The 25,661-nt window shown below is 40.4% G+C and overlaps 1 protein-coding gene across 3 annotated transcripts in view; it reads right to left on the bottom strand.

Moving 5' to 3' along the window:
• Positions 1-25,661, bottom strand: part of ABCG1 (ATP binding cassette subfamily G member 1) — a 62,729-nt gene that overhangs the window by 27,829 nt on the left and 9,239 nt on the right. Inside the window, exons 1-2 of one of the 3 annotated variants that reach the window (XM_030020296.1) lie at positions 18,101-18,105; positions 9,205-9,209 (exon numbers count right to left, since the gene is read on the bottom strand). The exons of the other annotated variants lie outside the window; for them this stretch is intronic. The gene's annotated coding sequence lies outside the window, so the exon portion shown is untranslated. Of the gene's footprint in view, positions 1-9,204; positions 9,210-18,100; positions 18,106-25,661 lie in introns of those variants that run through there. 3 annotated transcript variants of the gene reach the window in all.

The following is a 25,661-nucleotide window of genomic DNA, read 5'->3' as shown; positions in this document are numbered from 1 at the left end:
AGAATTCCAAATTCAGACTTAGTTGCATCCATCTTGTCTTGCATGATTCCCATTTTAAGGCATAAGGACGGGGTGGGGAGGGTGGAGAGAGCCCTGAGCAGCTTTTAAACTTTTCAGGATCTCTTTCCCTTTTATTTCTTGCTTGCTTACTTCGTTTTAATTACCAGCGCTTTTAGTTAAAAATCATTATAATAAAAAAATGTTAAGTAAGGTGTCAAAAAAAACGTTGAAAATGTTTCTGTCATTAAATTAAAACCAAAACAGAAGAGTGGAAGATCCATTTACATGCAGTGTTGGGATTTGACAATCCATTTTGCCATACTGGTGCATATGCAGCCAGCATTTATATTCCACATGTAAACTATTCCAGTCCTGTGATTATCATTAGCATAGGTTGTAGCTGGAATGTTGAAATGCTGTAAAAAAATCACGTTGCCTGCAAGCTCCTAGAAAATGAATGGTGGATTACCTTCTTCTGATTTCTCTTTATTCCTAACTCCATAATTTCTTGTTTTCCTTTCATCCCCCCCTTAGCATTCTCTTTAAATTTTCTTCTTTTCTCTAGTCCCAGTTCACACTCTTTCAATGCCACAGAGAGCAAACTTTGCACCAAAACCATTAATGTCATGCTGCCATGGGGTCTCCCAAATCCTCAGCAAATACTCTTCTCTGAGCATTCCCCAGCCCAAGAGGAAAGCAGTAGCCACAAAAACTCTCTCTAGAAATATCTGATCCTGCCATTTTCATGGCAAATGTCCTAGAGAATGTAATTGACCAAGTGAATCACAACATAGTTTTCTTGAGTGCTTTTTTTTAAACAGGCCAGTAATTTTTCACTCTAAAACCTTGTCCTGGACCTGAAACAACTTGTTTGGAAGCTACAAGATATGATAGTACGAAAACAGCAGTGTATTCACACTGATTGTTTATGGCACAAGACCTAAAAACAAAAGCAAAGACAATCATCTATCAAAAGGAACAGCTATTTCGAAGAGAGAAATCCTTGGCACTCCAACAAGGTCAACAAGCTCGTCCTTCACGCCAATGTCACCATCCAAATCACCATTTGAAGGAAAAGTACAAGGAAGAGAGCAGACCTTTCAAACATGACAATATTTACTAAATGGGATCTATAGAGACAAAGTCCTTCACACTATCCCTTAAGTGTAATGAGAACCAGCTACCTCCCAAGCCTATTAAATTTGTAAGGGACTCCAACATTACTTTACCACTGATAATTTGCATTACGCACACACCCACCACACACACAAGCTATATGCAGCTCAGAACTCTTTCTCACACTTGTCAAATGCTGGCCAAGTTGGCCTGTCATTAACTTCCACTGGGACAGGATTTCTTTCAGTGGGTCCCACACGTAGTGCATGGGGTAAAATACTCATTGGTGTCTGTCTCTATTCCCTGTCTGCCCCACAAGGCAGTTCAACATGACAGAACATCACGTGACAACTCCATTACAACAATTTCTATTGTATGGGCTTGTTCTGACCCAGATTTCCAGGGTAAAGGGGTCTTGTCAGAGTTTCGTAATAGTCAGCTCATCATGAGTTTCAAGATCAGGACAGTAAATATTGCACAAACTTATAGGGGAGCATAAAGAATGTGTACTACCATGAATACCGAGGGAGGTACAACCTAAAATACACACTCATGGTCTTAAAACATGCATCAACATACATACCATTACCTAAAACTGAAGCCTTTCCTCTCACTACACATGACTGTGAGATTTAACATTACATCCATTGATTTTTTTCACTTTTCCAGACATAATTTCACTAATTATAATCAGTTTAACTTCAATTGCAGTAACTTCTCCCTCATTACCTGCACTTGTTCCTGCCCCTCTGATGGGAGATTTCCATTTTAAGTATTCTGCACACAATGTTAAATCAGAGCGGGACACATCTCTGCAACTCATTTGCAAAACAGTAGAGGAACATGATTTAAGAAGAAATAGAAAAAATGATGTGTTTTAGATCAGGATCCCAATCACTGGCATTTTAAGTTGCTACCAACTCAAAGCCATCTCTTCTTTTGACTGGAAGCACATAAGAAGCCTTTCTATTACAAAGGTTAATTTAGCAAACCCACAAAAAGATTTGACACTGTAGCAGTAGCATGGCGCCCAGTATAATCCTTTACAAGGAATTAAAGTCCCTAAGTAACTACAGTCTTCTCTTTCAGAATATTGAGGCTAATCTTTAACTGAATCAGTTGACCTAAAACTTCTACATTGGGCCACATGTCTTTCACAAGGAACAGATTATGCATTTGGAGGGGATTGTATTCTTATAGTACAGGGACTGTTTCATATCCATCTGCCATATATTAGGAATTTCTGAGCACCTTCAATCCTGGTTTACCTGGCCCACCTCATTTTCCTTACAGAAGTGGCCCTCTCCCTTCCTCCATGCAGCAAGGAGTTTTCGTACCCCAGAGTTCAATGAAAGGCTGAACCTCAAAGCAAACTCACCCCAAGATGGATGCATATTATGGGCTGTTCAGATCGAGCACCACAGCAGCTGTCTCCTTTTGGATCGGACTTACATCAAGACCAAGCTTGGCACCATGACCTGCAGTTATTTCTCTTAAAACTGTTTTGATTTCCAATGGAAAATAGCTTGGATCCTTTCAGTTTTCCAATGTCCCCTCCTGGAGTTACTGCGACCTCACCCTTAATATATTTAGGGGTGATGCCCATGGGAATCCAAATACCAGTTTTCAAGAACTACTTAAAATACAAATTTGTCAACAGGACATTAACACACCATCACCAACCAGAACAAGCAGTCAGCAACTTTCTCAGTCCAACCTACTAAAAATAGAATACAAAAAGTAAGAAATCAAAACTGGAACAGAAAATTCAAGTGATGCAAAATTTTTTGGTCTTAATTTCACCTCACATTACATTCCAGAGTTCAACTGCTCCTCCCAAGAAGAAAAATGTGTTTCATTTTCCCATGTTAGGATTTCCCATAGAAAGCAAACTCCAGGCACTGTGATATTAGACCAGATTCGCAGCCAGAAACACATGACTGGTCTGAACAGACCTCCATTCAAAAGGCAGATTTCCCTCACTGCCCGGCTGCAGCACAAAGCCCACAGCAGCCCCTTGTTTAATGAGCTGATAGAGGGTGACCTTTTGTCTTTGGTGAAGATGCTAGGGGAGCTCTTGTTGCTCAAGTCACCAAAACTTTTGCTAATGGATTCAGCAAGGGAGAAGCCTGTTGATGGTTTTGTCTGCTTCCTCATGGATTTTACAAGGATTTCTGGGAAGATTTGGTTTTACCATTCTCACAAAAATTATGACTGATCTGGAAAGAAGCAAGCCACCCCCTCCTCATACTTAGGGTGGGAGCACATGCTTCAGAATGTGTCTGAATCAGCACAAAAAACCCCATAACCAAAACTCACCCCTACCCTTACAGTGAATTTCCTCAGGTAAATACCGTCTCTAGGTTTTTAACTAAAATGCTTCATTCATTTGCATTTCATTGACGGTAATATACTCATCTGTTACTCAGAGAAATGTCACACAGACTCCTAGAAGTTTCTAGGCATTGTAGCCTAATTCTGCATCCATCAATAGGCACCTAGAGCCTGTCTCAGGTCCCGGGTGAGCACAGCAGGCCTTCCCTGCTTGCTGCAATTAGAGCAGGATTTGCCCTTCCCAATATATCTGAACTGTTTCTCTTTCATCACAAGCTCTTCTGAAGGTAGGAAATAGCTGTTGGTACCCTGCAAGTACCACTGGCCTGAAATTACTCAAAGGTTTTTCAGAAAATTCACTATCGCTAATAGGTAACATAGGTAATTTCAACTCAAAGAGCTCAAGTTTGGCAAAACTATAAATGACTGAAAACCAAGCCACAAAATAAGCAGTGTTCGGCATTTAAACGTCAAAATCAAAGACATCATAACCTGCTCTTCCCACACTCTCTACCTGCAGCCAGGCAGAAGTGCACCATTTCTTTAATTAAAAAAATGTATACAAGGACTGTATTTCTATGTGTTTTTGAGGTGCTTTTTTAGATGGGATGTGGTATATTCCTTCTCGGAAACATCCAGCTGGAAATACAGAAGACATCTCTGAAAGTACTATATTACTAACCTGCCTTACTTTAATACCTTCAACAAGCAACATATGTTTTAAACAGCAATTTAAATTTCAATACACAAATTTGTTCTTTTACAGGACCATCAGTCAAATTGTTTGTTAAATCATGAAGAGAAACCACAGCAATTTCTTGGCACTGTATACTGACCCTGTTTCATTAACAAAACTCCATTGCATTTTCCTATTCTAAAATTTATAGGCTTAACCCTCACCTCATTTCCTCTTGTTTCAATCAAAAAAACTATGCCAAAGTCCAGGGAATTCTCCACCACAAAACCCAAAAAAGAGAAAGTGGAATCAAGACGTCACATCCACAGCTTTCCCCTTGAGGCAGGAGTAGGGAGTCCTCCTATTACAGAAAAATGCTCCTAGCAAATTCATGACTTTGCTGCTACCCCTGAGATCTACCATACCCACACCTTGATGGCTAAAGACCATTCCCTGGATTACCTACTGCGCAACAACAGAAGTAAGGGAAAAACAGGCTAACCCAGTCACATATCATATTAAAGGGAAAGTTAGTGACTTATGGGTGAGAGAAAGAGCTTGCAGAAATCCATCCAGACATGGAAAACATCCTCATGATATCTGGCAGACATTTCATTTGTAGACTCTTTAGATTTATATCAGAAAACTTAACAGCTGGGGAATGCTGGCAGAAACTCTACAGAGAAGCACAAGATGAGAAACACACACAGAGAGATAACAGCCCAAGGCCAGATTTACACTAGAAACATTTGTAGATGTAATAAAACATTACCAAGAAAACATATTTATCATTTTTACATCAGCAAAAAGTCTTTTCCATACACCTAGATGTAAATATGCCAACAAAAAATCCTCCTGTCTGATCCTTCTCAGTCTATTATTCACTTTCTGCAACTCAGCCCTTGTTCTCACTCTTGAGAAGAAGTCACTGTCATAACAAAACATCTACATGTTTATTGGTAGAGACTAGCCAATCTGCTTCACCTAACAGATTTTTAACCCTGTAGGCCAGGAGTAAGCAAGGAGCGGCAGCACAGATATGTGAAGTTCCTGGAGAAAGCTACCCCATATTGGCATCCCATGGAGTCTCTCTCGGTCTCCTCATGCTTTACCTCCTCTGTCCCCGCCCTGCACTGAGCAAGCACCTTCCTAAACCCCAGAAGCAAGCAGGCACTTACAGAAGACCAGCAGGTTGGCGCTGCAGAGTTTTGAAGGGGTAGTGACAGTAAATATCTTGCATTTATTATGCTACTTTTTGAGCACACAGTCATGACCACATAGTCATGCACATGAAAAGACGTGCAGGTTCCTCTTCTTTGCCCATAAATAGCATAATTGTGCATGTAAATTAGTTTCTGATGAATTACAGTTCCATTTTACAACTCAGCAGTCACACAGCCATCCAGTTTGTGCATGTAAACATGATAGCTGTACATATGGCAGGAGATGTGCAGAGTGACTAGCAGCCATTGCAAGGTCGTGGCACAGTTTGTGCGTCTGTGCTAGTCGGAGCATACAGTTTCAGAAGCACCTCACAGCAAGAGAAGATGACATTGTTACTGAAGTGGGCAGTCTCCTCCTGCCCTCTCTCCCCAGGACACCTTCCCATCACTTTCCCTTAGCTGGCTTTCAAATGCACCTACACATCCAGTGAGGACAGCAAGCCCATCCACCTGGAAACCGTTCCTGGAAAATTAAGAACACAGAGGGTTTGTTTCCAGCTGCATGGGCTGCAGGACTGTCACTGCCAGGACAAGACAGCACGGTTTGCAAGCAGGGTGGGGAGGTGGGAGAGCCCCTTCAGCAGCTGGGGACCTTCTAGCAGTTTGTGCCACCCAGGAATCCATCTCTTGAGATACCTTTTCTTTTCCATTCTGAAACATAAATAGGACTTGAGATACCTTTTCTTTTCCATTCTGAAACACAAATAGGACTTACAGTTAAATGAAATTACCCCTTTTTACAATTCATGCTGGAGCATTCAAACCATTTCATTCCAAACTGGATTGCTTGTTTGCTTTATTTTGGTATAAAACAAAAATTAAATCACTTCCCAATGATAAGATGAAGGTATTTGGGGCTTTTCACCAAAATCAAAGTTAGTTCAAAGCCAGGGTGTTTTAATAAATTGGGATATCGTCAGGGAGATGTTTTTCATATATTTCTAATTCTGCTATTAACCAGCCAGGGCACCATGTTCCCCACTCACTACATGAGTACAGAATGCTTTCCTCTCAGTGGTATGGACAGGGTTTGTTAATGTTCCAAGTAAGAGTTTGTAAATTCTCAGCTGAGAGGGATTATCTGTATCTGTTGATAATTATTTAAATAATTTGAATTTTAAAAACCTCTTGATAGGGATTATTTAAATGGACATTTCTTTCCCAAGCTCCCCACTGAGTTCAAACAGGCTTAAATTAAAGTGAATTATAGGTACCGATACTTGGGAAGAAAAAGACGCATCTTTTAACTTCCAGAAAATGGGTGGGACAGAAACAGCTTTCCTGAAAAACAGAGTGAAAAACTATACTGCTTTAATAATAGGAACTTTCCTGATTGTATATTGGCCTGAACTGTACCTCTATAAAGCCTGGGGGGGCAAAGTCATGCTAGAAGTAATAAACATGTTTAAGGTAACTGTCTACCAAATAAAACCTGTATGTAAACTCAGAGGTCATCAGTTCATGGCTTCCACCATCATTTGTGTATCACAAATTAATAAACCTTTTTATGAATCATTTTTCCACGTTAGCTTTAGAATCCACAAATCCATATACTTCGATTCTATTCACACATCTCTCAGGGACATAGAACAATAGGATTTTCCATTGTCTAAGCTCTGAGCCCTGCTTCAGGACAATTAAGGGAATTTACAATTGTAATGTATTCTTGTACCTTGCCTCAGAGAAACGACCTTCGTTATGTAAATGTCTATAAAACAGCACGCCAGGCACCAAAACATCAGGACAGAGAGGGCAGAAAAGCTAAGTGAGTGCTTGAAGTAACTAAATCAGATTCCTTTGCCTCAAAGTCCTTTCCATCTCAGATATGAGGAATCCATTCCTCTCAACCTAAAAATATAATGCCTTTCATGCTTTAAAAAAAAAAAACCCAACCCAAAAAACCATGAAATCCCCCTGGACAGCAAAGCTCTTTCTTTGCAGTGGACTAAACTGCATTTCTTAATATAGCCCACAACCAGGCCTTCTTAAACATACTGTTCTTGATCCATGGCCGATTTCCAACCTAGTGATCATGGGACGGATTATTCATATCTCAGATGTAAAGCTTAGCCCATGCTCACAGTGAGCTTTGTAGTGTTCAATCTACCTAATTTTATACATCTACAAGTTTGACGCTTAACCTAAATTCATTGTTTAGGACCCATAAATTACCAATAGAGAGAAAAAGGCACACCTAACAGGTAATTAATTCTACCTATTTTGCATTCCTATTCTGGGAAGGGATAAATAACCTTCTGGAAGTGCATCTTTCTCTTAACTATAGTGGGAGTTCAGAACAATTAGCTTAGACTAGAGACTAGATGCTGTGACAAATCTCATCCTTTGCCAACAAAATCATGGCTGATTTCAGCATCAGTCAAAAATAAAATGGGTGTAAAAGCATTTTCTGTGTTTTTCAAATGTCAGTTTGATCGTGGTCCCTCATTTGCTTGCACAATTGCAGTAATTAAGCACATAAATTAAGCACACTCAAAATCTTCAAGTTGGATTGGTACTCCACATGTTCAGATGTTTCCTATGAACATATCAAGAAGAGCATCCTGCCCATGTTCAGGATGTACAAATGTACCAGATGTTGTGTTTTTACTTTATCATTAGTATTTAGCACTTACTTCACACTCTAATAACTGGGGACAGCCCAAAACTCCACAAATTTTTGCTTCAATCTACCTAACTAGCACAAGAACACAGCACTGTATTGGTAGCACTTGGTTCAAACTTAACCAGAACACCTCAAAGCCTGAAAAATCCAAATGTGCTTTGGAAGATTAGATGTTAATCAAAAGCTAAATGTTTGAGAACAAACTTTAAAGCAATTTTTAAATTTTATTTGTGTGGGTGCCTAAGATTTGACTTCTATCAGTGCACTTCCTTTGTGCTAAACATATCAGCTAACTTCCTTCTGTGGCAAGTCAGTAAAACATACAGTAAATTGCAGCCTAAAGAGAGATCATGAGCCCCTTGTGACATGAAATCCCTAGTTACTGTAGACCATGTTGCAGAATAAAAGAGAATGCATTGATGAGAAGATGAGAAACTGAGTTCTAGCAGAGGGAGAATCTTCAACCAAACTGTAGATTATAAAGAATCTGAGAAATCCCTTTAATTTCATTGTTCTCTTAGATCCCTGGACTAGATACTAAACTTATGCAAGACATTGGATCTGACAGTCCACATTGTGCAGTCAAACAAAAAAAGCCCTGACTAAGTAAAGATTTCACTCTTCTGAAACTTTGAAATGAGAGTTGTGTGCACCATGCTCCTTCTCTATTATGCAGGCTGCTCATCCCATTATTTTAGTATCTGAATACTGCTTTTCTTCAGAATAACTAATTAGATATGACAGTCTGTTAGGCTGCAAGCTCTGCAAACCCCTAATTTTGAGTCTGAAGGTTTAACAGACTACGCAACCTCACTCACGTTGTCTGGCTGTATCACATCTCCTGGCCAGGCCACGTTTCTCTATAAACAAGATGGGTTTTACATACACAGAACCTAAACCACCAAGTAACAGGAGACTGAAGTGCTTGCAGGTGGACACAGAATTTACAGACTTTCTTGAAACATGCATTCCTCCAACAGTATGGAGGAGCAGAACAGGAGTCAGTAGCATCATGGGCACACCTCCTTGCTTCTGCAACTATTGATTACATCTCCCCACCATGCTGTGAGATTAATGGATTTTGTGCTAGTCCCCTTTAAGTCTATGCTCTTTAGTAACCTGTCGGTGCAAACTGAGCCAATAACAGGCCCAGGTAACTACTAGACACTCTTCTTGTTAAAGGAACAGCTCATATTAGTTGATACTAGTCCCTCTGAACAGCTGCTCTGAGCCTTTCCTTGTATTTACCTTTTCTGTATACATCCCTTTATCTGCTCCTACAGCAAGGTTACAGCCTTCTACTGAGGTTTACAGGATGATTACGATTATATATGGGTCCTGCCTATTAATTTTAATCAGATACGTCCATTGTAAGATTCAGTTCTTGTCAGTTTCTCTGTTGAATGCTTCTGCCTGACAGACTTAAAGCTGTTCATCTTCCATACACAGGCACATGAAGCCATATGTCTGCAACTGAGGATAGAGAATCGCAATTAAATGGGTCAATGAACGAAAGTAACCTTCAAACATGAATGCAAATAAATCTGTACTTGCAGTAAGACTTGATGGCTTCAGAAGCAGTATTTACATGTTGAAGCATTTGGAGATCTGGGGCATAGATTGTACTTAGCCCGCACAGAAAATAGCTACCCTAATTTATCTTCAACCCTTAGGAAACATGAAAGGGAAAAAAAAACCATGTATGAATGATGCACTGCTTCATCCTTCTTCTGAATCTAGTAGAAATATCTTTCCAAAGCAATATCCATAGCCTAATCCTTGTTTGATAATTGCTTTTTGCTGTCTTTTTTTTAATTGCCTTTGTTTCTGTTACTTAGGCACGCAAGAAAGGTCTTTCCTGACAAAAGAAGAGCCAACACAATTTGAAATGAAAGCTGACACATTCCCCCGAATGACAAACTGAAGTCACGAGCCCAATACATGCATTTAGAGATGAAAGCTGTTTACGTATGCCAGTCAGGCAGAAAGCAATTTCTCATAATTGCAGAACCTTTATACCTCAAAGTACAAATAGTATTATTCACAGTCTTACAAACAGATAAAACCAGAACCCTTCCCAACATCCCTTCCCTTTTGAAAAAAATCTTCAAGTAGGAGATATTCCAAAATAGCCAGCAGCTGTTATGAACTGAACTGTCCCATCTGCCTTCATTTCAAAGTGCAGATCCAGCTAGGTCACTCTGCAACAAGGGAGAAGAAACTCTTCCTCCCTCTGAGAAGACTACTTCGGGTCTTCTGTGTTGATGTTCAGAGTCACCACATATTTTACTGCTGTTCTCTCCCTTCCTCCTCCCAGCCTCTCCCTACCCATGTGCATGCACAGAGCAAGAAAGCGGGAAGGGAAAAAAGCAAAAGTAAAACTTATTTCCCTCCTCCTACCTACCTGTGTAAGGGCTTGGGAAGAAGGCCCTGGGGCTTTCCAGAGCTACAGCAGAAGCAGCTTAAGTTATGTAGCACCTCCTTCCTTCAAGAATGACCTGATGGCAGTATTTAGCCTGAAGAGCTTGGGGTGTAAAGAAAAGCCTTCCCTAATACTTCTGTGTATACCTTTATCACAAACTCTAGGTTAAACTGGAATGTGATGAAATGCCTCCTGCAAACTGCATAGGAGGAAAAAAACATACCTTTTCCCAGACTATTAGATCCCAGAGTTGTTGTTCAAAACGCAGACTTCTGTGATGATTTACATGCTCAAAAGACAAAATTTTGTCTCTAGCCCTTACAGATATGAGGAGCCACATTTCTTGGATTTTGAAAAATGTTTCAGTCCTGGTCACTGCAATTTAAAAGCTGGCGCAGCATTTGACCTTTTAAAAAAAATCACAGTTCACAAGTCAGCTTCAGTAACTCAAAATATTACATTTGACTCCAAATAAAAAGTATTTTTTCACAGCAGCCTTATTGAACTGCAATAGTGACAACAGTTTGTTGCAGGAACTTTCTCTGAAGAACAAGCAATCGCCGAGAACCTCGGCCATCCGACTTTCCGAACAACTCCTGCACATTCTTCTCCTGCCTCCTCCCACCCTCTCAAACCAATTCTGCACTGCAAATTGCAAGAAGCATTTCCACCTCCTCACATTCCCACTGCTCCCATCCCATTCCCTCCCACAAGCAGGCTGAGGAACACTTGGAGCCAGGAGGACCCTTTGAAACACACTCAGAAGCAAATATTAGAGGTGTTTTAAAAAGTAAATTTTAAACTCACGCATTGAGTCTTTAATTCTACTATATACACCCAGGAGCAGAGACATGGATAGAAACTTCAGCAACTGGCCTCCAAAACTGGAAAAGTTCAGTGAATGAGAACAGGAGTCACATTCAGAAGAACCACTGAGGCTGAAGAAGCTCCTACAGCAGTGGGACATCCCTGTGGCCAGCCATATGGATGGCCAGAGCATGTGTCCTGGGAGACTTTTATTTTCAGAAATGGCCATACTGATTCTGCCCATTTCTCCTCAACACTCTCAAGACTTTATTGAAATAGAAACACAGGATAATATATTCACTTTATTCTAGCACTAATCTAGTAACAGATATAACCTATGATCCTGAATGTAAAAATAAAGGAAAACCTGAAGTGTGTGCGGAAATAAACCCTGGATTACCTCCAGTTCTTGCATTTTACTTAGAACAACTGTGTTTTTATCTCTCTTCTTGAATATTTACACTAATGAAGTTGCCCAAATTAAAATACTTTTCGTTGTCAGCAAACTAAATATAAAATCCTCTAAACACCACTGAACTAATTATCATCTTCAGTAGCATGTCAGTGCTGAATATGTTACAAACAAAACCCACTGCACAGGGCCTTGCTGCTTCTGGAATGAAAATGAGTTAGAATGAACGCCTTTCAGCAGTCTGATTCTGCTTTTTTCGGAATTTGGAACTGGAGAAGTTGGCAGCCTTGTGGGGACATACATCCATTGAACTCCCATAAACTACTAAATTTCCATCTGTTTTAAAAAGCTCCAGCTGACCTACATTTTATGTTATGGATTAGCTGAAGCTTACAGAGTAGCACAAAGCAAGCTTGACTCTTGCTGCTAACTATATATCCTAAGCAACTAAATGTTTTATCAATAATATGTCCCATGTAAAGATGACAGTTTTCAAGAGGAAAACTCTTTGACATTTCACATACAAAACTGAAATAATAATTTGACAGATGCACTTAGATTGCAGTATAAGTATCATCAAATTGATTAACTTTTATTTCACATACTAAAAAAATTCCAATGTACACATTAAAATCATTTGAAGTTTAAAAAAAAAGGCTAATGAACTTTAATTCATAATTTTATGACAGGCTAAAATAAGGCATCAGAATCATTCAGCATTTTGGAAATCCTGTCTTTTTTAAATTATCTACAAAATGATTAGTAAAGCAAGTTGGGCAACAATAACTCATTTCACAAAAGCATGATTTCCACCTCAAGTTTCTATTTTGTTCTTATTCTGAGGCAGAGAGAAAATTCAACTTTGATGTTTGGTGGTAGATTTTTTGGTTTTATTTTTTACAAACCAGTAACAAGTCAGTCCAGAGGCCAGTGGAACACACTGAGATGAGGGTGAACTAAGTCTAAGTCCTTGAGTCCGATCAAGAACTCCAACTTGGGTCTCTTACACTGTAAAGTGCCCTGGCCAACAGCGCAATTGGGTTTTCTCTCTTCCTAACTAGAAAGTTCTTGACCTAAGAAATCTCCATGAAAATGTGGTCAGAAAAATATAGTGAAGAAACAACATGTTTCTACTCTGATGCACTACCGTTTTCCAACAAAAAGAGGATTTGAAGCTTTCCAGAGGGGTTTTCATTACAGGCTCATCAGGAGACCCTCTGTGTTAACAGTCCTTTCACTTACACTTTATCTCTTCATGGGTTCATTTCCCAGCAACACCTGTAACTTCTTTTGACTTTTTGTCCTTCTTTACAATAAGGTTACTCAACTGTTCAATGAAAAGGCAAGGGGTAAGCTATGGACAGACTTAAGCTGGATGTTGACTGATCCAACTAGTCTATTGGGACAGGAAAAATTTGGTAGTGAAAGCAGTTGCTTCCTGACAAATTGGAAGTCCATCAAAAGAAATTAGCTATGTCAGTGGCCTGAAGACTCATATGTATCACTAGTAAGAGAGACTTACATAAAGAGTGTTAGTCTTCTCACATCCTCCTAATTAGGTGTCCCTGTAAACCACATTCCAAAATACATGTTTTCCAAAATCAAGACAACATGATTCCACTTTTTCCTGACCACCAACTAAACTAACAATGACATTTCAAAAAAATGCCGGTTGGATACATTACCAAAAAATGAAACTTGACTTGTCTCTTGAGGTTTCTTTATTTTCTTACTGTATGACTTCTACATGACTGGTCTACCTATCCTTAACATACTTCTGTAAGTCATTTATCTATGTTACCTATGAACACACCAGTACACACAGGAAAGAAAAAGGAGTCATGGCTGTTTAAATGGTTTTCCTCACAAATACTGTCACTTTAAATGAAATAATGAAGAGACATAGTTAGAACAATAACCGTGTCACCTCAAAATACGTGCTTTGATCCTAAAAACCACAGGCACTCTCCAGACTCAGTTCCTGTAAAACAACACAGCACCACTAAAATCAATACAACAGCACAGGTTTATGCTATTTCAGTAGCTGACAAAGTCTAAGGGATCAAGAGCAGGGATTCATGACAATCTAGACACACAGCAATATTGCAAAATTCAAAGACTGAAAGGTAGAAATCTTCCATGTAGTAATACTGATATATCAGGAACTCAAAATCTCAAGATGGTGTTTATTTTAACCAGCTGCAAACATCTACAATGTAAACATTTGCATGTGAGCTATCCCCCTAGGTCTGGCTGGGATAGAGTTAATTTTCTTCAGAGCAGCCCCTATGGTGCTGTGTTTTGGATTTGTGTCTAAAACTGTATTGATAACGCACTATCTTTTGGCTATTGCTGGGCAGCGCTTGCACAAAGTCAAGGCTTTCTTTTTTTGGAGTACACTGAGTTGCGCAAGAAGCTGGGAGGGGACACAGCCAGGACAGCTGACCAAAGGGATATCCCACACCATACAACATTGTGCTCAGCAATAAAAGCTGGGGGAAAGGGGAAGGAAGGGGGGACATTTGAGGTTACAGCATCTGTCTTCCCAAGTGACCCTTCAATGTGCTGAGGCCCTGCTTTTCAGAAAGGGGCTAAACATCTGCCTGGTGACGGGCAGCAGTGATAAAACTCCTTATTTCACTTTGCTTGTGTACACAGCTTTGCTTCACTTATTAAACTGATCTCGATCCACAAGTTTTCAGCTTTTGCTCTTCTGACTCTCTCCCCTATTCCAGCGGGGGACACTGAGAGAGCGGCTGTGTGGGTGCTCAGATGCTGGCCGGGGCCACCCCACCACAGCTATTCCTCCTAGTAAATGTGGAGAGTCACTTGTTCTGCTCATTTTGTATGAAATGATCCATTGACTGTCAGTGAAATCTTTTGTCTATAAAGAGAGCCTACGCTGTTGTCTAGCTTGGACACAGCCTCTTACACAGTAGAAACCTACAGGGACTCAGATGAATCCAACTGTCAAGCCTGTCTCACCGCTATGAGATGCCAAAGGAAAAATGTGGTCTACTATCTATTAGGTACAACCGCTCATGCAATCCATGTTTTTAAAAATATCTGATATACCTAAGTGTAATTTAAAATCTCATTGTAAGATGAGCAGTTTCATTACACACAGTGATAAAGCAATTGCAGTCTGCCAGGCTACAGACAGTCCTTCTACAGACAGTGCATTCAGTGCCACACAGGAGATGCACAAGTTCAAAGTTTTCATGCAATTTTTTCTAAATGTATGTGACAGAACAAGGAAAAGTCATGACAGCTGTAGCCTGTGTGCAAATGGAAAAATAAGCACATCTCTAATATTGCTAGTTTTCAGTTCAGTGCTAGCTAAATGCTTTTGATCATTATGTGCAACTGGTGAATGCACCACCTGTGTCTTTTTTGTCTTTGTACCAACAGGTGAGATTACATTATGCTGATAGGGGCTGCAACAATCCGGGTAACGGCACAAGTACAGAACATTGCTCTATCAACAAATCACAACATTTTCAAAATATTACCATTTTTAAAAATTTCTGTACGTACATGTTAAAACTGAGTCACCACTCTACTTCCAATGAAGACCTGAGCTTTTAAGCTCTGCTATCTGCCCCCAACAGATGAGTTTCCACTTCTGTATTTGTAGTATTTGTAAGAGTTCTTGTGTATTTTACAGTTGATATTACTGTTAGTGTCGAAACCAGGACAGTTAGCACAGTAGCTTCCACATGCCCTGGTCAGACTCATGGTCCCATGTTCTTAGTCAACTGACATCAAATATTAAGATCAAGATCTTGGAGCAGGGACAGAATCTGATCTACTCTATCCTTCTCTCCCACACTCCATTTATTTGCTGTTGATAAATTGTCCCAATGCAATGAAAGGGTTTGCTATAGTATGTTTTCCCGCAGGAACCCAAAGCACTGCTCTAAGACTCTTATATGTCAGTAAAGCAACGGTCAAACCAGGATTAGTTTCACATAGAGTGGTAAATTCAAAACTTAATCAAACCTACAGTTTGGCTTTGCCCACAAAAATTCCACCATCTGTTATGTTAGAAGAATGCTTGGGGAAACTGCTCTTCTAGAGCAATATTTGCTGAACCTAAACCAGAAAGTCATTTCAGAACTGATGCAGAATGAAAATCAGAGAATGAGGCATGAGTCCCAACATATATAAACCCCAAGAATGGGACCTATGAACTGTGTAGCAACAGCCCCAGCTGCAGTATCTCCATATATTTAAACTATCTTGGCCGTTTTCTGCAGTAAGGCAGAGCAACTACTGGGTGACAAGAGTCCTTGTTCAGGTAAAGGACCTTTTCTGGCAACTGGGAAGAATTCCCCACTCCCTCCTATTCCCTCTCCATCCAGCTTATCTGAATCACAGCTCCAATTCCCTTATAAAGGCTACTTGTGCCTGTAATAAAATAGCATGGGTGATTCAAAACCCTCTCCTCAGGGTCTGACCCACTGAACTGCAGTTGAGCTGTTCTGTCTCTGCCCCGGCAGCCCAGGGGCAGCAAAGACAAGGGTCACCCATGGGGATCGGCCAAGAGTCAGTGATTTGGGGGGCAGAAGCCTCTTTAAAGGCAATGCGTGTAAGGAGAACATGCAACTGCCTTTGGGGAGGTTTACATCTGTTACTCTTTCCATCTTACAAAGCCGCAAAGAAAATGGTGTAGGTGGACGGCTGAAGATCGCTCTTCTCAAAGGCTTCCTCCTGAAATGGGTGCCTACGCTCTAATACTGACTAAGCCACAGGGCTTTGCTTCTGATCTAATTAGATAATGATACTGTGATACAAAAGGAGAGGTTAATCTTGACTGTATCTTCAATCTCCTTTCCTTGTGTACAGTTGTAAACACCCTGGAAGCATTTGGAGTCACTTCTTCCTATGTGTTTTAGTGTCAGCACTTGCACAGAATGACTACAAGTGTGGATAATTAGGGGAGCTGGAGAAAAAGAAACTGGAGAGACAATCTTTTAAAATGCACTGGGCAATTCACACAAATCCTGAGGTGTATTAGTGCCAGGGTGGCTAGCAAAAAAGACGATGACAACAATGCAGCTGTTGCCACCCCTATCCCACTACCCTCATCCCTGTGAAGAAGCACTCCTGCTCACACCTCTGAGGTATGTCAGGTGTAAGAGGTACACGGTGTGGATCCTCTCGAGGCTAACCGCAACCAGACAATAACCTCACCAGCCCTTTCCCTTCCCCACATCAGAGGTGCTCAGGGAAGGCAAATGCAGCTACAAGGGAACATGGACATCCACTGTGTGCACAGAGCTGTTTCTGGGAAGTGCCCTCCATCTGCGGATCTTTGGTACTATTTGCCTTCCCCAGTGCAGTCAAAGGACATTTCTAGCCCCCAAGAAAATCAGCCAGAAGAACATCTCTACCATATTCCCGTTCTTTGCACGACTCTCTCAGTGGCTTTTGCAAATTGAGGCACATGTTCCCATTAGTTTACATAAAATGTTGGTATTTTCCTTCTGCACCCCAAGATACACACTCCTTCCAGTTTTCTGTCACCAGCAAACCACTACTGAAACAAACAGAAGTAGCACACATTTATCTGGCATGTAAGCATACTCTCTTTTACACCCAACAGGAAAGTGAGTTGCAATAATGCTCAACTAATAAAGAAGGAAATTCAGACAATGATGCTGGCAGTTATAGACAGGCAAAATTCCCCAAACACGTATGAACTGAACCCACCACTGATACCCACGAGAGCTCCAACCGATTCTTTCTTACAACTTCTAAAGAAAACAAGAACAAAGCACAAGCAATCTGATTATGAGAGAAATGACCGAGAGCAGAAAATTACTCAATTTATGTAATGCAATAAGTCCCTATTGAAAAGCATCAGCAAAATGCTGTCTTTTCTTTATACCATTCTTTACACCACTGGCATTCAGGTGCATAAACCAGCTTCCATTTTACAGTCATTTTTCCTGCTATTTTAGCTTTTTATGCTGTTAATCCAGCAGCAACAGACTTGAATTACTTCTAAGCGACCGCTATTCTTTTGCTTTTCATTTTAAAGAAGATCAGGTTGTTACTGCTTTTCTATAATTGTATCATCTTGTCACTACAAAGGAGGAGGAATACACACCTCCATAAAAATTTTCTCTTCAAAATACTTGTTATAGTGATACACAGCCAGTTTTTGTACATAAATAAATATACCTGAGTGTATATATACACACAGGTATATGAAAACAGAAATAATATGTATGTATATATATGCTCACACTTATACTTACACACATCTATATAAATATATTAAAGGTATCTATATATATACATTATATTGAACGTATTTATCTATATATATAAAGACAATGCACATACAATATACTCTTAGATTACTAAAAAGAAAATTTAGAAGTCTTGGTAAGAAGCAATACATTACTCTTTGCACTCTGAAAGGGAGACCTCTGATGCTCTGAGACGTGCCTATATTGGATGATGTCTGCTGACACACTTCCACCACCATATAAACATGCCTTGCACTCTCATTTGTATCTATCTGAGTATCTATCTGGACAGGAGTTGCAACCCAAGTCAGGACAACTTTTCTTAGGTTAAAACTGTGGGTGATGCGAAGGAGTGGGAAAAAGAAGGCCTTTGCTTTATTACCCTGGTAGTCAAAAGTCTAGTTTGGCCCAAACAGCGTATTAGTTGACATTCAACACTGACACTTCACATGAACTGCATTAGCTTCTGTATTTTTTAGAATGCAGTTTTAGCAGTAAACCATACTAATCAGTGAAAAAGTGTCTTTTAGGTATTCGGCCATACTCTTCCTTTAGGAAGCTTTATTCATTTCAGTTAATTTCTATCAGGGATGAATGTGGTCCAAAATGTTCTATCATAAGACACCACTCCTGGCAGACTGTCAATAATCTGTTCCTCCAGTAAACTACATCCATTATGCCATTGTGGTGATTTCAAGGTTCATTTGGCCCTGCACTTTTAAAGCTATATAGTATGAACATCTGAGATGAGTTGTAGGTTGGCTTGGCTTCCAAGTTAGTTTTATTAATTGCAGAATGTGTCACTTTTGGCCCCAACTCAGTTTGCTTGGGGAGTTTATTTTTACTGCCTGTCAATACGAATCAAATGCTGAGTGTTAAAATGCCACAGCTATGCCCTGTATGGAAAGGCCTGCTTTATTTTGATTTATTTGGTTGGTTTTATAATGTGTACATGGCATATTTAGAGTATATGGGATTCAGGAGACTGATGCTAATAGTTCTGTTTGGAGGCTAAAGGGTAAGTATGTTAAGTGTTACTATGCATATTCTGAAGTTTCATCTTTCTTTTGGTGTTCCCAGTTGTCATACTATTACTGGACAAGACACAATCATTCTCTATGAACACCTAGTCTTAAGTAATCCCGGAGTTCATGGACTTGTGACTACTTCAGGTATTTCTCCTTGAGGTGTACATCGTCCTTCTCCTGGACAAGAAATCAAACAGTCAACCTTCTTCATGAATGTCTGTCAAGCTTCTCTCACCGTTTTTGATATAGCAGCTCGCACATACAGTCATAACTCAGCCTTTAAGACAGAAGAACCTGATTTATTATAATCACAAGTGGCAGCAACTCGATTCCCTATTTGCAGTTACTCACAACTCTCCTGAAACTTTCACATGTGAGGGTAAACACGTGCCGGTGTGAGCTCCACTTCAATGATGATTTACATCACAAGGAAACTTCCCATGGGCTTAAACAAGTGACTGGCCAGCCACATGATTTCATTTATTTTTAAATAGAAAGCTTAGAAAAAACAAAGCAGCCAAGAAGGTCTAAAAAATGGTCTTTGCTCAGTTACGTGATAAAAGGCCAGTCACACTGAGCACAGGGACCGAGCCAAGGCTCAGAGGACCAGCCCTACTAACTACCCAGTGCAAATGCAGCCCCTGCAATCGGCCACTCTGAAGATGCTCAAAGGAAAAGGACAGGACCACTGTTCCTGGAGGAAAGCCCACCAAGATGCATCAATAAGGAAACTCTCTCCCTGGAACGCCATGCAAGCGAGAGGGGGCAATGGCCCGCTGGGGAATAGGACTTACCATGTCATGCAGGGGGAACAGAAGTTTGGGATGGTGTAAAACCAGCATGGGGTGGCTATGGGAATTACTGAGAGTGAGAAATACTTATCACAGGATGTTTAGGGGAATTACCAAAGGCAGGGAAAGGGATGGATCAGACTGAGGAGGAACAAGTGTAAGAAAATATATGGAAAAGGGGATTAAAGGGGCCAGACGCATGTGAACAGGCAGCTGGCCAGTACACCTGTCTGACCAAGCCCTGTCCCTGATCACTGCAGTCCAACCTGTACCAACAAACAGAGGAGACCAGATTCTGGGCCAGGGACTGGATTGACAGAGTGTCCAAAACCCATGGGTAGAGAGACCTGCCTTGTGTGCTTGTAAAACCCTCAAGGAGCCAGCGAGGAGGAACAGCAGTGAGCCATCAGTGTAGGTGAGGTCTGCACAAGTGCCATCTGTGTTTAGGTGGGTGCTGTAAAGGCACTTCTGTCCTTGTGCTGGTCTATATGGCTGGCTGAGTGTACTGCATATATGGACGTGTACATCTGCCTCTTGGGAATACATGCCCTGCCTTGTTACTAACTGGAACCATAAATACAGAACTGAGGCTGTGACATACCAATTGGGCTGCAGCAGGAGGAATCTCCTCGGGTCCTGAAGCTCCACCAAATTTGGCTACTGCCAACGGTCTTGTTTTACAGTCACCACAATTAAAAACTCCTGCAAACTTCTTGTGAGGAACTCACAGTTCTGATTACAAAACAGATCTGACCCAACTAGTTTTCAGAAAGGTCTCTGATCCAGCATTTGCATGCTTAATATTTATTTACTGTCAATTTGCTCCTCTGGGGCAAATTCTCCTTCAATTAATTCTCCAAGACTCAGGGTCAAAACCATAACCCAAGAGAGTAATTTTTCATGGCTGACTGTGCAGAGATGGACCCCTCCACATTCGTCCTTGTCTTTCTGATACTCACATTTCTCTGGTGGCAGCATATGACCTTCACCTCTCTGAGTGGAGAAGGAAAAGGAACTCAGTCCCAGACAGCCACGCACAGGCTTCAGCTTTATGAGCCTCAAATAGTTATTTTAGATGGTCAGGCCTCAATATTCATATTCGATAAGCTGGCTGAAGTTTGTGGCTTTTTGACCCAGAAAAAATAACTGCCCTTCCTCTAATAGCAAATATTTACCTTCGATCCCCTTAATTGCGTACTCATTTACCAATTCTAGCCCTGTCATGCTGGTGCTATGAGAGTGTTTAATTTCTGAACCACTTGAGGTAATAGCTGGATCATGACTAAAAAAATTATACTAGCCATGCTCGGTCAGTGCAACCTCATCCATTTGTCTGCTTCCACAAGCACAAAACAGATGCAACAGGGCAGAATTTAACTCCGTTGCTTAACAAGCATATTAAAACCTTCAGATTTTTTTTCTTCTTCAAATTTCATATTAACTAGGTGCATCACTTCATTTGAAATTCCTTTCTTCTCTTGTCTGGCATAAAAGCCTACCCTCCACAAGAGACAGAGCAGAGGTCTCATTCTCATTTACCCTGGAACCTGACCATTGCATGTTCCACCTTCTCCTCTATCCTGTAGATGTACTGCAATTATAAACAACATTTGTTATTATTCTAAATATGCAAAGCAGAAAGAAATATGATTCTTACACAAAAGATGTAGGCTGTAGATACTAAATGAGAGGCAGATGGTAAATTATCTTGTAATGCCAAGGTCTCTGCCATTTATTTTTCTTTGGAACAGATACATAACAAAAAGTGAACAAACAAACAAGTGGTTAACTCAGTTTAACTATTATGTAATTCCACATACTTCTGATAAGAATTTGGACGGCTTCATCCCTATCCTCTCTGAAGAGAATTAAGTCTTCAGAGTGCATCTGTTTCTCCCCCTGAAATCAGCAAAGTCTAAATGAACTGTAAATGAGAATACAAGCTTAACAGCGACAAGGAAGTCCAATCAGGAAACGTAGTTACAAAGGTTCCCGCAGGGTGACTCAAGACATATAGCAGCATGCATCTCCAGCCACACCATTTCCTAGACAGAATTATTTTGTCCTCATTCCAGAGACACTTACACAGCACTAGTCCTTCTGTATTTTATACTACCTCTTACATTCTGTGTCAAATATTCATTCTAAAATCTTTTCTAAGAGATGAAGTATCCAAAGGCCAAATTAAACTCAAACATCTGCACTAAGGCACATAATTCACAAAGGAGCCATTTTCAAATATCTGAATCATCACCAATGGGATATTTCAACAGGCTTCCTGATAATTATTTCAGGAACAAATGAAATACAAAAGAACATCTACTTGTAGGAAGCTATTGAGATTCAAATAGTTACTGAAAACAACCAAAATTGCTTGGTCTTCTGTGTATGTGCTGTGACTCTTTTCCTACTTAACATGTTGTTTTGGGGATGAATAAGTTAAAGAATTGGTTGAAAACATGTATTTGAAAGTTTGTGAAAAAGTGACTACATTTGTATGAATTTGGGGATCCTCAGTCTTTCCATTTCCTAATTACCACAGGCTTTGATATCAAGAAGAAGATGCCTCCTACAGCTTGGTCCTGGGCTTGATGAGGAGGACTCTGTCAGTGCTAGGCACTAAAGCTGTGCTTGTAAATTATCCTTATACTAGAGAACTAAATTTTCCACAGTCTAAGTAAGGGCTGGTGGTTTTGCTGTCCTCTGTACCAATGGTGTTAAAAATTGCTAGCTTCTAGGTTCTATAGCCGGCACAGTGGGCAGCCAATCTGAACCACTAACATCTCAGCTTCTTACTGTCCCAATGCTTTTGATAGAGAAAAAAGACAGATCTTGTGCAGAAGTCTCTGATACAAGATTTGGTAATATAAAATGCATGTGATGTCTTTTGGAAGTAATACCTAAAAAAAGAGGGCCATTTTGTCATCTTACATGGATGTCATGTTTCAGCAAGGTCTTTTATTAAAGTTCTTAAATAAATGAGTCTGACAAGAAGGTAGATGGCCAGTTCTCAAATAAATGAGAAAGCAGATAAAGCAACAGGAAACAAAAGAGTAGGAGTCAGTGGTCAATCAATGATGAAAGCTTATGCCTGAGTCTCAGGGAATCTTTACTGGGCTATGTGCTGTTCACCTTCCTCCTGCATGGTTTGAAAAAGGATGCAAATAGTGAGGTGACAGCACGAACACCAAAAGCCCGCTTAGGTTCAGAGAGCAAGTGAATGATTTTACAAAAGAAAAATCTATCGAGAGCTAGTAAACACAAAGATACTACACCTAGTTCAGGAAACCTGAGCTGCAAGCTGCGAGAACACAAAGAAACACTACTACACACTTGCCTGCACTTGAACTCTTCCCCAAGCATTCAGCTCTACCTGCTGTCAGAGAAGGGACACCGGGCCAGGTGGGCCTTCTCTGACTTCATATAATGGCAAGCTGACCTAAACTCCCAGCTTATTTTTGTCAAAAACTCAGTCTTATGTTAGACATATATCCTTACATACCTCAAGAGTATGCAAGTCACAGAGGTTCTGGGGATAATGCATGGCCTTTTTGACTAATGCATTTAGGTTTTGCCTCAAGGACATTCGTCTTGAGACTGAACACCCACCCTTCAGTTTGCAATGCTTTAATTTTAAATCCAAATCAGTTCATTCCCACGTGCTAAACTATCATGTAAATTTTGCTGGGATTCTCCTTGCGTATTGTTTGGACTAAGTCTTGAGATGTTCTTTTTAATAGTAAGACCAAACACTGTTTTCTAATAGAGGACAAAAGTAGCCACCAGTTTAACGGGTACAGTTCTAAATTATAATGCAGTTGAGTATTCCTTGTGAGGCTCTGCCACATTTTGAGTAGTATCATGTTCCCTGAACTCTGTTTTCCTAAAGCCAGCCAGTTTACCTACAAGAACAATGCTGCAGGGAAGTGTGAAGTAATTAATTTCTTAGAGAATACAGAGCTGAACTCTGAGATATTAAATCCCCTGACAACAAAAGAGCTGCCTTAGTAATCAGGTAAGTTTAGAGCCCATGGGCTTCCAGAAGGCACTTTCCAAAATGGCATGTAAATACACAAGCAAAAATGGACTCTAACAGCATTTTTACTCTTGAGCCATCTTCTATTTTTGGTTACTTTTGTGATTTCTCTTTCCTTTTCCTGAGGTTATGGAGAACCCTGATCAACCATCTGATGGCTGAAACATTAAATTGCAAAATGACTCTTGCTTCACCTTCCTTCAGACTTCAGACTTATCTTCAGACTATGGACCAAATTCTACCTTGAAATGTGAAAAAAGTACACCCATATGATGGTGCATGCTGTTTCTAACTCCTCAACACCTTGAGCAAGACATGACTGCGAATGGGCAGAGGACAGCAAAGCATTTCATCAAATCCCACTCAGTGTACAGAAAGTTGTAGTGGAGGGCTGTCAGGGTGAGTTACAACCAGCCCCCAAGACATGCTTACTGTGAGATGGAAACAGCAGAGACCATAGCTCAAACTCCCGACAACTCATCATCACCACTGCCATCACCACTTCCCTGGCATATAAATTCTGAAATGTTTTAATTGGTATCTCTCTAAAACTTCCTTTCTCAGCCACAATTTTTCACAACAGCAACGAATAAAACTTACAGTATTAAGACATTAGCTAGAATGAAAAACAGTCAGGTCATTGTAATGTTTAGTTTTAATAAACAATACGGCAAAGAGAAAGAAGAAAAATATGTTCTACTCACACAAAGACTCAGTGACCAAAACTCACTGAGTCAAACTCAGATGCATTTCCAAACAAAGCTCCACATAAAAAAAAAAAAAAACCAAACCCACAACAATAACAATGGGTTCCGCATGGAGGAAAATAAGTAATGCTGAAGTAAGGTCACACTCAGCTGGGAAACAGTAGAAGGATCAGACAAAGGGGCTGACCAAGCCTTGTCTCCAATAACCTCTGGTTTATACAACCCATGCAAGAGGACGCTAGGAAGAGTTATATATCACTTAATAAAACGCGGTGAACTATTCCTGTAACAGTGACTACTCAGTATATTTTTACCATCTTGAGACAGCTTAAGTGTTAAAAGAAAAACTGCACAGATTTTATCAAGGTTGAAACATGCATTTAGACATCGTCTGCTAAAAATCATGTTTCATTTTCATTAATTTCGTTAACATTTTAAGTCACTGAAAAAGAATCCACAAAATATTTGCTTGAACAGCTTTTTACTAGCATTGTAGTTCATTTCAACCAGCTTGTTTATTCTTTCCAACATATGGATCTTAATTTGCATACATCCCGCTCTCCAAGATGAAAACACGCTCTCAGACAAAGCAGGCAAAAATGGACGAAAACAATACCACCCATCTGTCAGGGAAAGGAAAAAAAAAAAAAAAAAACCCAAACACCCAAACCCTCTCTCGCAAAGTGGGTTTTGCTCTTTACTGTTCTGCATCTTTTCCTTCCATCTTAGCAACAGCGCCTGGAGCAGCCAACCAGGGCCCGGGCGGCGGGCGAGAGCATCACCGCCGGGTTACTGCAGTGCATTGCCCGCCAGTAACCGTGCCGGGCGAGACCCAGACCGTGCATGCGGCACCTCTACCGCAGTGCACCTGCTGGGGATGAGGACAGGCTTTTTTTTTTTTTCCGACTTCTCCAGCAAGGATTAGCAAATAATTTAGGGCAAATCCTCCCCTCCTCACCCCCCCTGCCCTTTTTCATTTGGGTCTTCAGATATCTCTGGAGGGGGTGTGTGTGTGAAATCTTTTAAATGAAGTCACAGAAAGGAAGCAGCAAAAAAAGCCTAACTAAATAAAAAGGAACAGGTCTGTCCAAGCACACGTACCAGAACTAATTTGTAACAGAGCACTAAAGCAAATCAGCAAAACCCAGCCTGTTTAAATCTCTGCTGACGACCTGACAGCGGGTTATGTTTCCATCTTACGCAGAGATCAATCAGTATTAACATAA

Source organism: Aquila chrysaetos, chromosome 7 (assembly GCF_900496995.4).
Source record: "Aquila chrysaetos chrysaetos chromosome 7, bAquChr1.4, whole genome shotgun sequence".
Lineage (NCBI taxonomy): Eukaryota > Metazoa > Chordata > Aves > Accipitriformes > Accipitridae > Aquila > Aquila chrysaetos.
The sequence above is the reverse complement of the archived record's forward strand: the minus strand, read 5'-3'. Positions and strand labels throughout refer to the sequence as shown.